At 44.6% G+C, this 20,504-nt stretch overlaps 2 pseudogenes; both read left to right on the top strand.

Moving 5' to 3' along the window:
- The first annotated feature begins 7,545 nt into the window (after positions 1-7,545).
- Positions 7,546-9,604, top strand: LOC118373204 (leucine-rich repeat-containing G-protein coupled receptor 4-like; annotated as a pseudogene).
- Positions 9,605-9,881: 277 nt separating this feature from the next.
- On the top strand, positions 9,882-11,556 carry LOC118373197 (toll-like receptor 13; annotated as a pseudogene).
- The last annotated feature ends 8,948 nt before the right edge of the window (positions 11,557-20,504 follow it).

Below are 20,504 nucleotides of genomic sequence, written 5' to 3'. Positions count from 1 at the left end.
ATTGAACCCTGTTTCACACATCATATTGAACCCTGTTTCACACACATCATATTGAACCCTGTTTCACACATCATATTGAACCCTGTTTCACACAGCATATTGAACCCTGTTTCACACATCATATTGAACCCTGTTTCACGCATCATATTGAACCCTGTTTCACACATCATATTGAACCCTGTTTCACACAGCATATTGAACCCTGTTTCACACATCATATTGAACCCTGTTTCACACACATCATATTGAACCCTGTTTCACACAGCATATTGAACCCTGTTTCACACACATCATATTGAACCCTGTTTCACACATCATATTGAACCCTGTTTCACACACATCATATTGAACCCTGTTTCTCACACATCATATTGAACCTTGTTTCACACAGCATATTGAACCCTGTTTCACACATCATATTGAACCCTGTTTCACACAGCATATTGAACCCTGTTTCACACAGCATATTGAACCCTGTTTCACACATCATATTGAACCCTGTTTCACACATCATATTGAACCCTGTTTCACACAGCATATTGAACCCTGTTTCACACAGCATATTGAACCCTGTTTCACACAGCATATTGAACCCTGTTTCACACAGCATATTGAACCCTGTTTCACACAGCATATTGGTCAAAACATATTTTCTGAACCCTGTCATTTCTAAGGTATGAACAGTACATTCCAAACATCATTGTTAATGATCATTCTCAATGTACTATTGATTATGAACAGCATATTATTATCTGATATTACCAGACCTGTCAGCGGGGTGCAAGACTGAAGCAGTTGCTCAGAAACAATACAGGTGTTGTTATATTTCAGTTCAAGCGTGTTCCATGTAGATCTGTGGCAGGCTCCACTGCAGTTGAAGCGTGTTACATGTAGATCTGTAGCAGACTCTACTGCAGTTGAAGCGTGTTCAATGTAGATATGTATCAGACTCTACTGCAGTTGAAGCGTGTTCCATGTAGATCTGTGGCAGACTCTACTGCAGTTGAAGCGTGTTCCAGGTAGATCTGTAGCAGGCTCTACTGCAGTTGAAGCGTGTTCCAGGTAGATCTGTAGCAGGCTCTACTGCAGTTGAAGCGTGTTCCATGTAGATCTGTGGCAGACTCTACTGCAGTTGAAGCGTGTTCCAGGTAGATATGTAGCAGACTCTACTGCAGTTGAAGCGTGTTCCATGTAGATCTGTGGCAGGCTCTATTGCAGTTGAAGCGTGTTCCATGTAGATATGTAGCAGACTCTACTGCAGTTGAAGCGTGTTCCATGTAGATCTGTAGCAGACTCAACTGCAGTTGAAGCGTGTTCCATGTATATCTGTAGCAGGCTCAACTGCAGTTGAAGCGTGTTCCATGTAGATATGTAGCAGACTCTACTGCAGTTGAAGCGTGTTCCATGTAGATCTGTGGCAGGCTCTATTGCAGTTGAAGCGTGTTCCAGGTAGAGCTGTAGCAGGCTCTACTGCAGTTGAAGCGTGTTCCAGGTAGACCTGTAGCAGGCTCTACTGCAGTTGAAGCGTGTTCCAGGTAGATCTGTAGCAGGCTCTACTGCAGTTGAAGCGTGTTCCATGTAAATCTGTGGCAGGATCTACTGCAGTTGAAGCGTGTTCCAGGTAGATCTGTAGCAGGCTCTACTGCAGTTGAAGCGTGTTCCATGTAAATCTGTGGCAGGCTCTACTGCAGTTGAAGTGTGTTCCATGTAGATCTGTAGCAGGCTCAACTGCAGTTGAAGCGTGTTCCATGTAGATCTGTAGCAGACTCTACTGCAGTTGAAGCGTGTTCCATGTAGATCTGTGGCAGACTCTACTGCAGTTGAAGCGTGTTCCATGTAGATCTGTGGCAGGCTCCACTGCAGTTTAAGCGTGTTCCATGTAGATCTGTGGCAGGCTCTACTGCAGTTGAAGCGTGTTCCATGTAGATCTGTGGCAGGCTCTACTGCAGTTGAAGCGTGTTCCATGTAGATCTGTGGCAGGCTCCGCTGCAGTTGAAGCGTGTTCCATGTAGATCTGTGGCAGGCTCTACTGCAGTTGAAGCGTGTTCCATGTAGATCTGTGGCAGGCTCCACTGCAGTTTAAGCTTGTTCCATGTAGATCTGTGGCAGGCTCCACTGCAGTTGAAGCGTGTTCCATGTAGATCTGTGGCAGGCTCAACTGCAGTTGAAGCGTGTTCCATGTAGATCTGTAGCAGACTCTACTGCAGTTGAAGCGTGTTCCATGTAGATCTGTGGCAGGCTCAACTGCAGTTGAAGCGTGTTCCATGTAGATCTGTGGCAGGCTCCACTGCAGTTGAAGAGTGTTCCATGTAGATCTGTAGCAGGCTCTACTGCAGTTGAAGCGTGTTCCATGTAGATCTGTGGCAGGCTCAACTGCAGTTGAAGCGTGTTCCATGTAGATCTGTAGCAGACTCTACTGCAGTTGAAGCGTGTTCCATGTAGATCTGTGGCAGGCTCCACTGCAGTTCAAGCGTGTTCCATGTAGATCTGTGGTAAACAATAATGCAGTTGAAGCGTGTTCCATGTAGATCTGTGGCAGGCTCCACTGCAGTTGAAGCGTGTTCCATGTAGATCTGTGGCAGGCTCTACTGCAGTTGAAGCGTGTTCCATGTGGATCTGTGGCAGGCTCCACTGCAGTTGAAGCGTGTTCCATGTAGATATGTAGCAGGCTCCACTGCAGTTGAAGCGTGTTCCATGTAGATCTGTGGCAGGCTCAACTGCAGTTGAAGCGTGTTCCATGTAGATCTGTGGCAGACTCTACTGCAGTTGAAGCGTGTTCCATGTAGATCTGTGGCAGGCTCAACTGCAGTTGAAGCGTGTTCCATGTAGATCTGTGGCAGACTCTACTGCAGTTGAAGTGTGTTCCATGTAGATATGTGGCAGGCTCTACTGCAGTTGAAGCGTGTTCCATGTAGATCTGTGGCAGGCTCAACTGCAGTTGAAGCGTGTTCCATGTAGATCTGTAGCAGGCTCTACTGCAGTTGAAGCGTGTTCCATGTAGATCTGTGGCAGGCTCTACTGCAGTTGAAGAGTGTTCCATGTAGATCTGTGGCAGACTCAACCTCTGCAAATCCACCCAACGAGTTTGTAGCGTCACAAGCTTGATGTAGTCATAGAGTGCAAGGAATATGGAACCAAATACTAAGTGTTTGATTACTTTAAAACAATAGAAGTGAATTTGTCCAAATAATCCTTACTTCCTCAAATGGGGAGACTAGACACGTAAAGTTAGTTTAATTTCTTAATGGTAAAACGGTATGGAAATACCCTCAAAAAAAGGACATTTTATAGTGCTGCCTCATGTGAAACATTTGATCTCAAATCGAAAAAATTGTGGAGTATAGAGTAAAATGAAAACTTTTAGCTTCACTATCCAAAACACATACAGAGGAGGTTACAGCTCCCCTGTAGTTCAGTTAGTAGAGTATGGTCCTCTGTAGTTCAGTTAGTAGAACATGGTCCCCTGTAGTTCAGTTAGTAGAACATGGTCCCCTGTAGTTCAGTTAGTAGAACATGGTCCCCTGTAGTTCAGTTAGTAGAACATGGTCCTCTGTAGTTCAGTTAGTAGAACATGGTCCCCTGTAGTTCAGTTAGTAGAGTATGGTCCTCTGTAGTTCAGTTAGTAGAACATGGTCCCCTGTAGTTCAGTTAGTAGAACATGGTCCTCTGTAGGTCCGTTAGTAGAGCATGGTCCTCTGTAGGTCAGTTAGTAGAGTATGGTCCTCTGTAGGTCAGTTAGTAGAACATGGTCCCCTGTAGTTCAGTTAGTAGAACATGGTCCTCTGTAGGTCCGTTAGTAGAGCATGGTCCTCTGTAGGTCAGTTAGTAGAGTATGGTCCTCTGTAGGTCAGTTAGTAGAACATGGTCCTCTGTAGTTCAGTTAGTAGAACATGGTCCCCTGTAGTTCAGTTAGTAGAGTATGGTCCTCTGTAGGTCAGTTAGTAGAGCATGGTCCTCTGTAGGTCAGTTAGTAGAGTATGGTCCTCTGTAGGTCAGTTAGTAGAACATGGTCCCCTGTAGTTCAGTTAGTAGAACACGGTCCTCTGTAGTTCAGTTAGTAGAACATGGTCCTCTGTAGTTCAGTTAGTAGAACAAGGTCCTCTGTAGTTCAGTTAGTAGAACACGGTCCTCTGTAGTTCAGTTAGTAGAACATGGTCCTCTGTAGTTCAGTTAGTAGAACATGGTCCTCTGTAGTTCAGTTAGTAGAACATGGTCCTCTAGTTCAGTTAATAGAACATGGTCCTCTGTAGTTCAGTTAGTAGAACATGGTCCTCTGTAGTTCAGTTAATAGAACATGGTCCTCTGTAGTTCAGTTAGTAGAACATGGTCCTCTGTAGTTCAGTTAATAGAACATGGTCCTCTGTAGTTCAGTTAGTAGAACATGGTCCTCTGTAGTTCAGTTAGTAGAACAAGGTCCTCTGTAGTTCAGTTAGTAGAACAAGGTTCTCTGTAGTTCAGTTAGTAGAACATGGTCCTCTGTAGGTCAGTTAGTAGAACAAGGTTCTCTGTAGTTCAGTTAGTAGAACATGGTCCTCTGTAGTTAGTAGAACATGGTCCTCTGTAGGTCAGTTAGTAGAACATGGTCCTCTGTAGTTAGTAGAACATGGTCCTCTGTAGTTCAGTTAGTAGAACATGGTCCTCTGTAGTTAGTAGAACATGGTCCTCTGTAGTTAGTAGAACATGGTCCTCTGTAGTTCAGTTAGTAGAACATGGTCCTCTGTAGTTCAGTTAGTAGAACATGGTCCTCTGTAGTTCAGTTAGTAGAACAAGGTTCTCTGTAGTTCAGTTAGTAGAACATGGTCCTCTGTAGTTCAGTTAGTAGAACATGGTCTTCTGTAGTTCAGTTAGTAGAACATGGTCCTCTAGCTCAATTAGTAGAACATGGTCCTCTGTAGTTAGTAGAACATGGTCCTCTGTAGTTCAGTCAGTAGAACATGGTCCTCTGTAGTTAGTAGAACATGGTCCTCTGTAGTTCAGTTAGTAGAACATGGTCCTCTAGCTCAATTAGTAGAACATGGTCATCTGTAGTTAGTAGAACATGGTCCTCTATAGTTCAGTCAGTAGAACATGGTCCTCTGTAGTTAGTAGAACATGGTCCTCTGTAGTTCAGTTAGTAGAACATGGTCCTCTGTAGTTCAGTTAATAGAACATGGTCCTCTGTAGTTCAGTTAGTAGAACATGGTCCTCTGTAGTTCAGTTAGTAGAACATGGTCCTCTATAGTTCAGTTAATAGAACATGGTCCTCTGTAGTTCAGTTAGTAGAACATGGTCCTCTGTAGTTCAGTTAGTAGAACATGGTCCTCTGTAGTTCAGTTAATAGAACATGGTCCTCTGTAGTTCAGTTAGTAGAACATGGTCATCTGTAGTTAGTAGAACATGGTCCTCTGTAGTTCAGTTAGTAGAACATGGTCCTCTGTAGTTCAGTTAGTAGAACATGGTCCTCTGTGGTTCAGTTAGTAGAACATGGTCCTCTCTAGCTCAATTAATAGAACATGGTCCTCTCTAGCTCAGTTGGTAGAGAATGGCTCTTGCAATGCCAGGATAGTGTGTTGATTCCGGGGACCACCCGTACATAAAATATATGCACAAATGACAATAGATATTGACAAAACTGACGTATGTCATCTGGTAAAGTGACATATGTATAAAAATATAGCGTATTTTTACTCACAATCATCATCATTAGAAAACCGTCACCTTACAATGAACGTTGTTCTGTCACCGTACAATGAACAGTGAGAGTCAAGGATGCTTGGCCCCCTTCACTGTTTTGCATATTCATTTTACTTTTGCACATTAGGTAAGTGACTGCACTTATCTAAATGAAGGCCTCTGTGTAGAGTCCCCCCATGCCAGGCATGTGTCCCTACTGCTTCATCATTGTAGGATATATGGGGGGGAGAGTCGGCTCAAGGAATTGGAGGTAATATCGCATGGTTATAGTTAATGCAGTTTTTCTTCTGTGTACACTAGCTGTTTGGCCTCCCAAATGGCAACCTACAGTATCCCCTATATAGTACACTAGTTTTGACCAGGGCCCACAGTGATCAGAACCCTAAGCAGTACACCATGTAGCGAATAGGGTGCCATTTGGGATTGTAGGGTCGTTGCTCTGACTAAAGACCAAGGCCAATTCCAAATGTCAGACCGTACCCGATACACATCTACTCGCCGATCGGCATGACAACGGTAGAGATGAAAAAGACCCTGTCACATCCCAGCCACTTCCCCTTTCCCAGAACACAAGATAACACTCCAGAGGGCCCTTAAACGGGCAGAACATCCACTTATAAATGTTCTATCCAGGACAGGATGGCACCGTGACAGCTAGGGTGCCCGCCAAGTGGCTCTCGCTCTCTGCTCTTAAAGGACAGAATCCAGACTAGTCATGTGGAATCAGGAGGACATTCTTGTTAACACCAATAACCTTTACGTAAGGATCTGGGCCGGGAGGCAAAAAGTGTACTGATGATCATTCTGCGCTGTAGAAATGTTAAATTGTGTAACTTCTCTCTTTAAAAGGAGAACATGTCATGTTTTGCACATTATATATATATCTACAAAAGTGTTTGGACACCCCTTCAAATTAGTGGATTTTTTTCTATTTTCAGCCACACCCATTGCCGACAGGTGTATAAAATCGAGCACACCGCCATGCAATCTCCATAGACAAACACTGGCAGTAAAATGACCTTACTGAAGATCTCAGTGACTTTCAATGCGCCACCTTTCCAGCATGTCAGTTCTGTCAAACTTCTTCCCTTCTGGATCTGCCCCGGTCAACTGTAAGTGCTGTTATTGTGAAGTGGAAACATCTAGGAGCAACAAATTGGTAGGCCACACAAAGTGGTAGGCCACACAAAGTGGTAGGCCACACAAAGTGGTAGGCCACACAAGTGGTAGGCCACACAAGTGGTAGGCCCTGAAGTGGTAGGCCACACAAAGTGGTAGGCCACACAAAGTGGTAGGCCACACAAGTGGTAGGCCACACAAGTGGTAGGCCCTGAAGTGGTAGGCCACACAAAGTGGTAGGCCACACAAGTGGTAGGCCACACAAAGTGGTAGGCCACACAAATTGGTAGGCCACACAAAGTGGTAGGCCACACAAAGTGGTAGGCCCTGAAGTGGTAGGCCACACAAGTGGTAGGCCACACAAAGTGGTAGGCCACACAAAGTGGTAGGCCCTGAAGTGGTAGGCCACACAAAGTGGTAGGCCACACAAAGTGGTAGGCCACACAAAGTGGTAGGCCACACAAAGTGGTAGGCCCTGAAGTGGTAGGCCACACAAGCTCACAGAACGGCACCGCCGTGTGCTGAAGCGCATAAAAATCATCTGTCCTCGGTTGAAACACTCACTACCAAGTTCCAAACTGCCTCTAGAAGCAACGTCAGCACAAGAACTGTTAGTTTCCATGGCACCGGGCAGCCGTACACAAGCCTAATATCACCATGTGCAATGCCAAGCGTCGGCTGGAGTGGTGTAAAGCTTGTTGCCATTGGACTCCAGAGCAGTGGAAACGCATTCTCTGGAGTGATGAATCACGCTTCACCATCTGGCAGTCCGATGGATGAATCTGGGTTTGGCGGATACCAGGAGACCACTACCTGCCACTACCCCTGGCTAACTACTTTCTTAGCTGATAATTTGATAATCTGTCATTGTATACTGTAGTATTATCTTGTTTTTATAATAAATCTTTGTTTTATAAAATAATATTACTATCTCTGAGATTTTGAATCTGACTTATAATTGCGACAGGTACAATTGCGACAGGTATAATTGCGACAGGTATAATTGCGACAGGTATAATTGCGACAGGTATAATTGCGACAGGGATAATTGCGACAGGTATAATTGCGACAGGTATAATTGCGACAGGTATAATTGCGACAGGTATAATTGCGACAGGTATAATTGCGACAGGGATAATTGCGACAGGGATAATTGCGACAGGTATAATTGCGACAGGTATAATTGCGACAGGTATAATTGCGACAGGTACAATTGCGACAGGTATAATTGCGACAGGTATAACTGCGACAGGGATAATTGCGACAGGTATAATTGCGACAGGTATAATTGCGACAGGTATAACTGCGACAGGTATAACTGCGACAGGTATAATTGCGACAGGTATAATTGCGACAGGTATAACTGCGACAGGGATAACTGCGACAGGTATAATTGCGACAGGTATAATTGCGACAGGTATAATTGCGACAGGTATAATTGCGACAGGTATAATTGCGACAGGTATAACTGCGACAGGGATAATTGCGACAGGTATAATTGCGACAGGTATAATTGCGACAGGTATAACTGCGACAGGTATAATTGCGACAGGTATAATTGCGACAGGTATAACTGCGACAGGGATAACTGCGACAGGTATAACTGCGACAGGTATAACTGCGACAGGTATAATTGCGACAGGTATAATTGCGACAGGTATAACTGCGACAGGTATAATTGCGACAGGTATAACTGCGACAGGGATAATTGCGACAGGTATAATTGCGACAGGTATAATTGCGACAGGTATAACTGCGACAGGTATAATTGCGACAGGTATAACTGCGACAGGTATAATTGCGACAGGTATAACTGCGACAGGGATAATTGCGACAGGTATAATTGCGACAGGTATAATTGCGACAGGTATAACTGCGACAGGTATAATTGCGACAGGTATAATTGCGACAGGTATAATTGCGACAGGTATAATTGCGACAGGTATAATTGCGACAGGTATAATTGCGACAGGTATCAAACAAGTCCATAGGGTTGAGAGTGCTTGATGTGTCTGGGAATCCGTTGGACATCTCCGTCGTCACAGGAAGTGTTAAACTTAGCCTACTGTTGCCGTAATGGAAGCGTGCAATGGGATGTGGCAGACAGGTCTTTTCAGAGGAACATGTCAAGTCTTGACATGAGTAGTTTCCACATGTCTCTGGAGATTATGAGCATGTTGCTGCGGAGCTTCGACTCCCTGTTAGAATCTCTACTTTCTAATTTAGGAATAGAGACGCCTGCCTATACAAAAGTCCTCGCCAATATTGCCTGCCACATACCTATGTTGAGAATACTCCAATTTAGATATAACAACGTCAGTTTTGTTTCTGGGGAACTCCTGCAGTCCTGCACCCAGATGACAGATCTGGGAATGCAATATAATAATATGATTGATCTGTCTGACTCTTCATTCTGGCAAATGAAGCAGCTGCGAAATCTGGAATTGGGAAACAACATGCTTTCACCTGTGCTAAAAGCCACAAGCAAATCTCCCTACTTGGGATGTCCTGGATCTCAGCTTCAATAGAATCAATAAACTAGAATGCTCAGATTTCACCAATAAAACTGGACTCACACAACTCTTCCTTCACAAAAACAAAATCCCTCAATTTGAAAGCTGTGTTTTCCAGGATGTGAAGTCCTTAAACATTGGAACAAACCAAATGCTGGCCTTGAGTGATGCTTTCAAGAATGTTTTTCAAAAACTAGAGATCTTGGATTTGCGAGGCAAATAAACTAAGTTCTGTCAGAAAAGAAGACTTTAACAGCTAACAATCACTCAAGGAATTGCTTTTATTCAAAAAAATCTAATTAGCAGCTTAGAAGATGGCGGCATTTGAGGTGATGTTCAACCTTTAGAAGCCTTACTCTTTCAGCCAATAGAATCAGTCAAACTGAAACTAGAGGCCGGGTGTTCAGAGGACGAACACGCTTAACCAGCCTCAGTATTTCTTCCAATCACATCAAACATGAAACAGATGATAAACTCAACCCTACACCCTTCGATAGAAGGGTGTCACAGATGTCACAGATCTGCATTCCCAGATCTGTGACATCACTCAAGATTCTATATGTCTTCAGCCAACGGATGGATAATAAAACATCAAACTTTTTTGAGGGTCTGAAATGTTTATCAGAATTCAGGGCAGGGTATCTGAATATTAAGTCTCTGCACCCAGACACATTCATTCACACCCTCCAATTGAGGTACCTTGACATCAGCAATAATGTGTTCTCAACCCTCACTCCAGAGCTGTTTCGTCCAATGCCAATCAAATCAGCAGACTATATCTGTCCAAATCTCAACTTCAGTCTTTGGATTTCCTCATATTAGCCAATCTATCTCAAGTTGCATTTCTGCTGTTGGAAAACAACCGGATTAGAGAGATCAATGAGACATTGATACGTTCTCCCCCTGCCGTAACGTCCTTGAAAATGAATAATAACCCTTTCATATGTGACTATAGAAATGGTTCATCCAGTGGGTGGAGGACAATAAACCAAACACAAGTTGGTGAAGCCCATGACTATAACTGCAGCTACCCAGACAATCTGAGGGGTACTAAACTGTTGGACCTTGACACCCGTCCGTGTTCAGTAGACGTAGGCTTCTTCTACTTCCTGCACACCACTTCTCTGGTCCTCCTCACCCTGCTGGGGTCCATCATCTACCATCTCCTGAGACGGCAAGTTGTCTATTCCTTCTTCTTCTTCTTCGTGGCATTTCTCTACGACACCAAGCGGAGGAACAGGCGTGCAGCTTATCAGTATGATACCTTCGTCTCCTACAACACCCACGATGAGCCCTGGGTCCCGAGGGAGATTCTGCCAGAGCTGGAGGGGCAGCAGGGCTGGAAGCTGTGTCTGCACCACCGGGACTTCCAGCCAGGCAAACCCATCATAGAAAACATCACAGATGCCATCTACTGGAGCCGCAAGACCATCTATGTGATCAGCCGTCACTGTCTGGAGAGTGAGTGGTGCTCCAGAGAGATACAGGTGGCCAGGTGGGTCTAACAATCTTCAATTACAGTTATAAGAATATTTTGACGATAAATACACAACGCAGAGGATGGAAGGACTAAAAACTAGAGTACTAATGGTCAATAGGGAATTGTAAATATGAGTTGGTTTTCCGTTAAACAGCTGTTTAGAAACTGTGGAATGTCAGTCCTGAACTCAGAGCTACGTGTGCTACGTTCTGTACATTGAGTCTGGAGCAGGATACTTGTTATTTGGCCATTGGCCCAGTTGTACTGCAAGGACTAAACCCCATGCTAGGGTGGGGGGTTATAAAATGGTATCCTGTCCCTTTGTTCTGTAGAGAATAGCTGAGGACAGGGGAGACTGAATATCTACCTCCCAGCATAACATGTATGATTTGTCCTTCTCAAATAAATCTATTTTTCTCCCCGATTTGCTTTGGAGTTTGTGTTATTGAAGAATAACATCAACTGCTAACACAGTACACATAAACACACATATACTGTACTTCATAAAGACTTTCTACTTTACTCTCCAGCTTCAGTCTGTTTGACGAGCAGAAGGATGTGTTGATCCTGGTGTTTCTGGAGGAGATCGCAGACCAGCAGCTCTCTCCCTACCACCGCATGAGTAGGCTGCTGAAGAGACAAACCTACCTCAGCTGGCCCAGAGCTGGGGAGTACACCGGGGTCTTCTGGCAGAAACTACGGGTGGCTCTGGAGACCAGGGACTGCCCTGCCGAACAGAGCCCAATCCTAACTGGGGTGGAGAGATGGTGACAGAAATAAACTAAATGTACTAACCTTTAACCTATATGTTCTGAACTTCATCAGACATGTTAAGATATCAACATGACTGAACGTTATTGACAAATACTAATGCATCTTATATAGAAATTCAACTAATTTACTTGCGTATAGTTACATGCCTACCCAGCTAGCAAAATATTGAACCAAATGTGAAGTGGGCCAATGACTGCAGATGTGTTGCTATTATACGTTGGCTCTCAGGGTCATTTTTTATTAACTTGCTTAGCTTTGCCTAATATCATTGGTGTTTTTTCTTCTTCGAGTAAGATAAAAATGTACAATTATTATGACAAATAGTGTCCTACCTTATTTTTTGTTGTTGTTAATTTGTCAAAATCCTTTTGACTCGTAATGTTTATGATGAATACAAGTTTATAATAGTCACACCTTTGTCAGTTATGCTTCATTTGAACTAGCAAGCCAGCTAGCTAATGCTAGCTACCTGACAAGCTAATGAAGACAACTATTGCTAGCTAGCTGACAAGCTAATGAAGATAACTATTGCTAGCTAGCTGACAAGCTAATGAAGATAACTATTGCTAGCTGACAAGCTAATGAAGATAACTATTGCTAGCTGACAAGCTAATGAAGATAACTATTGCTAGCTGACAAGCTAATGAAGATAACTATTTCTAGCTCGCTGACAAGCTAATGAAGATAACTATTGCTAGCTCGCTGACAAGCTAATGAAGATAACTATTGCTAGCTGACAAGCTAATGAAGATAACTATTGCTAGCTGACAAGCTAATGAAGATAACTATTGCTAGCTGACAAGCTAATGAAGATAACTATTGCTAGGCTGCTGACAAGCTAATGAAGATAACTATTGCTAGCTGACAAGCTAATGAAGATAACTATTGCTAGCTAGCTGACAAGCTAATGAAGATAACTATTGCTAGCTTGCTGACAAGCTAATGAAGATAACTATTGCTAGCTGACAAGCTAATGAAGATAACTATTTCTAGCTAGCTGACAAGCTAATGAAGATAACTATTTCTAGCTCGCTGACAAGCTAATGAAGATAACTATTGCTAGCTGACAAGCTAATGAAGATAACTATTGCTAGCTGACAAGCTAATGAAGATAACTATTGCTAGCTGACAAGCTAATGAAGATAACTATTTCTAGCTCGCTGACAAGCTAATGAAGATAACTATTGCTAGCTCGCTGACAAGCTAATGAAGATAACTATTGCTAGCTGACAAGCTAATGAAGATAACTATTGCTAGCTGACAAGCTAATGAAGATAACTATTGCTAGCTAGCTGACAAGCTAATGAAGATAACTATTGCTAGCTAGCTGACAAGCTAATGAAGATAACTATTGCTAGCTTGCTGACAAGCTAATGAAGATAACTATTGCTAGCTGACAAGCTAATGAAGATAACTATTGCTAGCTGACAAGCTAATGAAGATAACTATTGCTAGCTCGCTGACAAGCTAATGAAGATAACTATTGCTAGCTGACAAGCTAATGAAGATAACTATTGCTAGCTGACAAGCTAATGAAGATAACTATTGCTAGCTTGCTGACAAGCTAATGAAGATAACTATTGCTAGCTGACAAGCTAATGAAGATAACTATTGCTAGCTAGCTGACAAGCTAATGAAGATAACTATTGCTAGCTCGCTGACAAGCTAATGAAGATAACTATTGCTAGCTGTCCTTACAGACCCTGTAATAAACAGTGGGGCTAGAACCACCAATGATTACAAGGCAAGCAGGATGATGCAGACCTAGAGCTGTAGTACAGAGTGCGCTTACACACAACAGGGCTCCTTCTGACGTCGCAATTCCAGGGTGTAGGGTGGCAAATCTCCATAAATGTCAGTGAGTGTACAAAAACATTAGGAACACCATCCAATATTGAGTTACACCTCCTTTTGCCCTCAGAACAGATCCAATATGCCAGGGCATGGACTCTACACGGTGACAAAAGTGTTCCACAGGGATGCTTGCCCATATTGACTCCAATGTTTCCCACAGTTATATCCAGGTGGCTGGTAGACCATTCTTGATACACAAGAGGAAACTGTTGAGCATGAAAAACCCAGCAGCGTTGCAGTTCTTGAGTTACTCAAGACGGTTGCCATGCCACCCACTTCCATATCCCGTTCAAAGGCACATACATCTTTTATCTTGCCCATTGACCCCCTGAACGTCACACATACATACACAATCCATGTCTCAATTGTCTCAAGGCTTTCAAAGCCTTCTTTAACCCGTCTCCTCCCCTTCATCTACACTGTTGAAGTGGATTTAACAAGTAACATCAACAAGGGATCATAGAGTTCACCTGGATTCACTTTGGTCAGTCTATGAGTTCATTAGAACGTGCGTTGAAGATGTCGTTCCCATAGCAACGATTAAAACATTCCCAAACCAGAAACCGTGGATTGATGGCAGCATTCGCGTGAAACTGAAAGCCCGAACCACTGCTTTTAATCATTCCCTCCGCAAGGCAATCAAACAAGCTAAGCGTCAGTATAGAGACAAAGTAGAATCTCAATTCAACGGCTCAGACACAAGAGGTATGTGGCAGGGTCTACAGTCAATCACGGATTACAAAAAGAAAACCAGCCCAGTCACGGACCAGGATGTCTTGCTCCCAGGCAGACTAAATCACTTTTTTGCCCGCTTTGAGGACAATACAGTGCCACTGACAGGGCCCGCAACTAAAACATGCGGACTCTCCTTCACTGTAGCGACGTGAGGAAAACATTTAAATGTGTCAACCCTCGCAAGGCTGCAGGCCCAGACGGCATCCCCAGCCGCGCCCTCAGAGCATGCGCAGACCAGCTGGCTGGTGTGTTTACGGACATGTTCAATCAATCCTTATCCCAGTCTGTTGTTCCCACATGCTTCAAGAGAGCCACCATTGTTCCTGTTCCCAAGAAAGCTAAGGTAACTGAGCTAAACGACTACCGCCCCGTAGCACTCACTTCCATCATCATTCATGCTTTGACAGACTAGTCAAGGACCATATCACCTCCACCCTACCTGACACCCTAGACCCACTCCAATTTGCTTACCGCCCAAATAGGTCCACAGACGATGCAATCTCAACTAACCTGCACACTGCCCTAACACATCTGGACAAGAGGAATACCTAGGTGAGAATGCTGTTCATCGACTACAGCTCGGCATTTAACACCATAGTGCCCTCCAAGCTCGTCATCAAGCTCGAGACCCTGGGTCTCGACCCCGCCCTGTGCAACTGGGTACTGGACTTCCTGACGGGCCGCCCCCAGGTGGTGAGGGTAGGCAACAACATCTCCTCCCCGCTGATCCGCAACACTGGGGCCCCACAAGGGTGCGTTCTGAGCCCTCTCCTGTACTCCCTGTTCACCCACGACTGCGTGGCCACGCACGCCTCCAACTCAATCATCAAGTTTGCGGACGACACAACAGTGGTAGGCTTGATTACCAACAACGACGAGACGGCCTACAGGGAGGAGGTGAGGGCCCTCGGAGTGTGGTGTCAGGAAAATAACCTCACACTCAACGTCAACAAAACTAAGGAGATGATTGTGGACTTCAGGAAACAGCAGAGGGAACACCCCCCTATCCACATTGATGGGACAGTAGTGGAGAGGGTAGTAAGATTTATGTTCCTTGGCGTACACATCACAGACAAACTGAATTGGTCCACCAACACAGACAGCATCGTGAAGATGGGGCAGCAGCGCCTCTTCAACCTCAGGAGGCTGAAGAAATTTGGCTTGTCACCTAAAGCACTCACAAACTTCTATCACCGCCTGGTACGGCAACTGCTCCGCCCACAACCGTAAGGCTCTCCAGAGGGTAGTGAGGTCTGCACAACGCATCACCGGGGGCAAACTACCTGCCCTCCAGGACACCTACACCACCCGATGTCACAGGAAGGCCATAAAGATCATCAAGGACAACAACCACCCGAGCCACTGCCTGTTCACCCCGCTATCATCCAGAAGGCGAGGTCAGTACCGGTGCATCAAAGCTGGGACCGAGAGACTGAAAAACAGCTTCTATCTCAAGGCCATCAGACTGTTAAACAGCCACCACTAACATTGAGTGGCTGCTGCCAACACAATGACTCAACTTCAGCCACTGTAATAATGGGAATTGATGGGAAATTATGTAAAATATATCACAAGCCACTTTAAACAATGCTACCTAATATAATGTTTACATACCCTACATTATTCATCTCATATGTATATGTATATACTGTACTCTATATCATCTACTGCATCTTTATGTAATACATGTATCACTAGCCACTTTAACTATGCCACTTTGTTTACATACTCATCTCATATGTATATACTGTACTCGATACCATCTACTGTATTTTGCCTATGCCGCTCTGTACCATCACTCATTCATATATCTTTATGTACATATTCTTATCCCCTTACACTTGTGTCTATAAGGTAGTAGTTTTGGAATTGTTAGCTAGATTACTTGTTGGTTATTACTGCATTGTGGGAATTAGAAGCACAAGCATTTCGCTACACTCGCATTAACATCTGCTAACCGTGTGTATGTGACAAATAACATGTGATTCGATTCGATTCGATTTGATTTTTGATGTCATGGAAGGAGCAGGTGTTCCTGATTTGTGTTACACCCGGTGTATAACGTCAAGAGAACCTGTCTGATATGGAAATTTAACCACAAGTACAATGATTATAGACTTCTGACATGCTGTGAACACTGAATGTGGTGTTGCTTGCGGGCGATGTTGAAATACTCTCAGGGACTGTAGCTGCAGCCTGAGGTTCCTTCTACTCAGCCACCTGCACAAAAAACTGAGATATACAGTTTCCCTGAGGGATATACAGTTTCCCTGAGGGATATACAGTTTCCCTGAGGGATATACAGTTTCCCTGAGGGATATACAGTTTCCCTGAGGGATATACAGTTTCCCTGAGGGATATACAGTTTCCCTGAGGGATATACAGTTTCCCTGAGGGATATACAGTTTCCATTACATTACATTTAAGTCATTTAGCAGACGCTCTTATCCAGAGCGACTTACAAATTGGTGCATACACCTTATGACAACCAGTGGAACAGCCACTTGCATCTAAATCTTGTTGGGGGGAGAAGGATTACCTACCCTTACTTACCCTATCCTAGGTATTCCTTGAAGAGGTGGGGTTTCAGGTGTCTCCGGAAGGTGGTGATTGACTCCGCTGTCCTGGCGTCGTGAGGGAGTTTGTTCCACCATTGGGGGCCAGAGCAGCGAACAGTTTTGACTGGGCTGAGCGGGAACTGTACTTCCTCAGTGGTAGGGAGGCGAGCAGGCCAGAGGTGGATGAACGCAGTGCCCTTGTTTGGGTGTAGGGCCTGATCAGAGCCTGGAGGTACTGAGGTGCCGTTCCCCTCACAGCTCCGTAGGCGAGCACCATGGTCTTGTAGCGGATGCGAGCTTCAACTGGAAGCCAGTGGAGAGAGCGGAGGAGCGGGGTGACGTGAGAGAACTTGGGAAGGTTGAACACCAGACGGGCTGCGGCGTTCTGGATGAGTTGTAGGGGTTTAATGGCACAGGCAGGGAGCCCAGCCAACAGCGAGTTGCAGTAATCAAGACGGGAGATGACAAGTGCCTGGATTAGGACCTGCGCCGCTTCCTGTGTGAGGCAGGGTCGTACTCTGCGGATGTTGTAGAGCATGAACCTACAGGAACGGGACACCGCCTTGATGTTACCTGAGGGATATACAGTTTCCCTGAGGGATATACAGTTTCCCTGAGGGATATACAGTTTCCCTGAGGGATATACAGTTTCCCTGAGGGAAAACGTGTGTTAAGTATTTAAATGACATTGTATTCTATTGAGTGAAACACTGATTAGTGTTGGGTAACATTTGGATAAGGAGCATCAGGGATGATATCACTAAACTGTTGAATAAACACTGTCAGAGCTGTGTTGTTGAATAAACACTGTCAGAGCTGTGTTGTTGAATAAACACTGTCAGAGCTGTGTTGTTGAATTAACACTGTCAGAGCTGTGTTGTTGAATTAACACTGTCAGAGCTGTGTTGTTGAATTAACACTGTCAGAGCTGTGTGGTTGAATTAACACTGTCAGAGCTGTGTTGTTGAATAAACAAATCAAATCAAATCAAATGTATTTATATAGCCCTTCGTACATCAGCTGATATCTCAAAGTGCTGTACAGAAACCCAGCCTAAAACCCCAAACAGCAAACAATGCAGGTGTAAAAGCACGGTGGCTAGGAAAAACTCCCTAGAAAGGCCAAAACCTAGGAAGAAACCTAGAGAGGAACCGGGCTATGTGGGGTGGCCAGTCCTCTTCTGGCTGTGCCGGGTAGAGATTATAACAGAACATGACCAAGATGTTCAAATGTTCATAAATGACCAGCATGGTCGAATAATAATAAGGCAGAACAGTTGAAACTGGAGCAGCAGCACAGTCAGGTGGACTGGGGACAGCAAGGAGCCTTCATGTCAGGTAGTCCTGGGGCACGGTCCTAGGGCTCAGGTCAGTTGAAACTGGAGCAGGAGCATGGCCAGGTGGACTGGGGACAGCAAGGAGTCCTCATGTCAGGTAGTCCTGGGACATGGTCCTAGGGCTCAGGTCCTCCGAGAGAGAGAAAGAAAGAGAGAAAGAATTAGAGAGAGCATACTTAAATTCACACAGGACACCGGAAAAGAAAGGAGAAGTACTCCAGATATAACAAACTGACCTTTGCCCCCTGACACATAAACTACTGCAGCATAAATACTGGAGGCTGAGACAGGAGGGGTCAGGAGACACTGTGGCCCCATCCGAGGACACCCCGGACAGGGCCAAACAGGAAGGATATAACCCCACCCACTTTGCCAAAGCACATCCCCACACCACTAGAGGGATATCTTCAACCACCAACTTACCATCCTGAGACAAGGCCGAGTATAGCCCACAAAGATCTCCGCCACGGTACAACCCAAGGGGGGCAACCCAGACAGGCCGACCACAACAGTGAATCAACCCACCCAGGTGACGCACCCCCCCAGGGACGGCACGAGAGAGCCCCAGCAAGCCAGTGACTCAGCCCCGTAACAGGGTTAGAGGCAGAGAATCCCAGTGGAAAGAGGGGAACCGGCCAGGCAGAGACAGCAAGGGCGGTTCGTTGCTCCAGAGCCTTTCCGTTCACCTTCCCACTCCTGGGCCAGACTACACTCAATCATATGACCCACTGAAGAGATGAGTCTTCAGTAAAGACTTAAAGGTTGAGACCGAGTCTCCATTTCTCACATGGGTAGGCAGACCATTCCATAAAAATGGAGCTCTATAGGAGAAAGCCCTGCCTCCAGCTGTTTGCTTAGAAATTCTAGGGACAATTAGGAGGCCTGCGTCTTGTGACCGTAGCGTACGTGTAGGTATGTACGGCAGGACCAAATCAGAAAGATAGGTAGGAGCAAGCCCATGTAGTACTTTGTAGGTTGCAGTAAAACCTTGAAATCAGCCCTTGTCTTAACAGGAAGCCAGTGTAGGAGGCTAGCACTGGAGTAATATGATAAAATTCGTTGGTTCAGGATTCTAGCAGCCATATTTAGCACTAACTGAAGTTTATTTAGTGCTTTATCCGGGTAGCCAGAAAGCATTGCAGTAGTCTAACCTAGAAGTAACAAAAGCATGGATTAATTTTTCTGCATCGTTTTTGGACAGAAGGTTAGGTTAGGTTCTGGGATTTTTGCTCACCACTCTTGTGATCGTTTTGACCCCACGGGGTGAGATCTTGCGTGGAGCTCCAGATCGAGGGAGATTATCAGTGGTCTTGTATGTCTTCCATTTCCTAATAATTGCTCCCACAGTTGATTTCTTCAAACCAAGCTGCTTACCTATTGCAGATTCAGTCTTCCCAGCCTGGTGCAGGTCTACAATTTTGTTTCTGGTGTCCTTTGACAGCTCTTTGGTCTTAGCCATAGTGGAGTTTGGAGTGTGACTGTTTGAGGTTGTGGACAGGTGTCTTTTATACTGATAGCAAGTTCAAACAGGTGCCATTAATACAGGTAACGAGTTGAGGACAGAGGAGCCTCTTAAAGAAGAAGTTACAGGTCTGTGAGAGCCAGAAATCTTACTTGTTTGTAGGTGACCAAATACTTAATTTTCCACCATAATTTGCAAATAAATTAATAAAAAATGCTACAATGTGATTTCCTGGATTTCTTTTCTAATTTTGTTTGTCATAGTTGAAGTGTACCTATGATGAAAATTACAGGCCTCTCTCATCTTTTTAAGTGGGAGAACTTGCACAATTGGTGGCTGACTAAATACTTTTTTGCCCCACTATATACAGTGTTGTAACAATGTACAAATGGTTAAAGTACACAAGGGAAAATATATAAGCATAAATATGGGTTGTATTTACAATGGTGTTTGTTCTTCACTGGTTGCCCTTTTCTTGTGGCAACAGGTTACAAATATTGCTGCTGTGATGGCACACTGTGGAATTTCACCCAGTAGATATGGGAGTTTATCAAAATTGGGTTTGTTTTCAAATTCCTTGTGGATCTGTGTAATCTGAGGGAAATATGTCTCTCGAATATGGTCATACATTGGGCAGGAGGTTAGGAAGTGCAGCTCAGTTTCCACCTCATTTTGTGTGCAGTGAGCATGTCTGCCTACGGCGGCCTTACTGAGTCTGTACATAGTCAAAACTTTCCTTAAGTTTGGGTCATTCACAGTGGTCAGGTATTCTGCCACTGTGTACTTTAATAAACCTGGGGACAACGTTAGGATTGGAGAGGTTGATTTCGGGTTAAGGGGACTCAGGAACAGCAGAATACTGATTGAGGCAGAGAATTGACACCTAGTGGGATGACCATGATATCTGAGGACTAATCACACTTCCCTGACCCACCGTTCAGTGCAATATTTTTGATCAGAATCACCTTTATTTGCTAAGTACAATTACACATCCTCAGAA

This window comes from Oncorhynchus keta, chromosome 20 (assembly GCF_023373465.1).
Source record: "Oncorhynchus keta strain PuntledgeMale-10-30-2019 chromosome 20, Oket_V2, whole genome shotgun sequence".
Lineage (NCBI taxonomy): Eukaryota > Metazoa > Chordata > Actinopteri > Salmoniformes > Salmonidae > Oncorhynchus > Oncorhynchus keta.
This window is presented reverse-complemented; position numbering and strand designations above follow the sequence as displayed.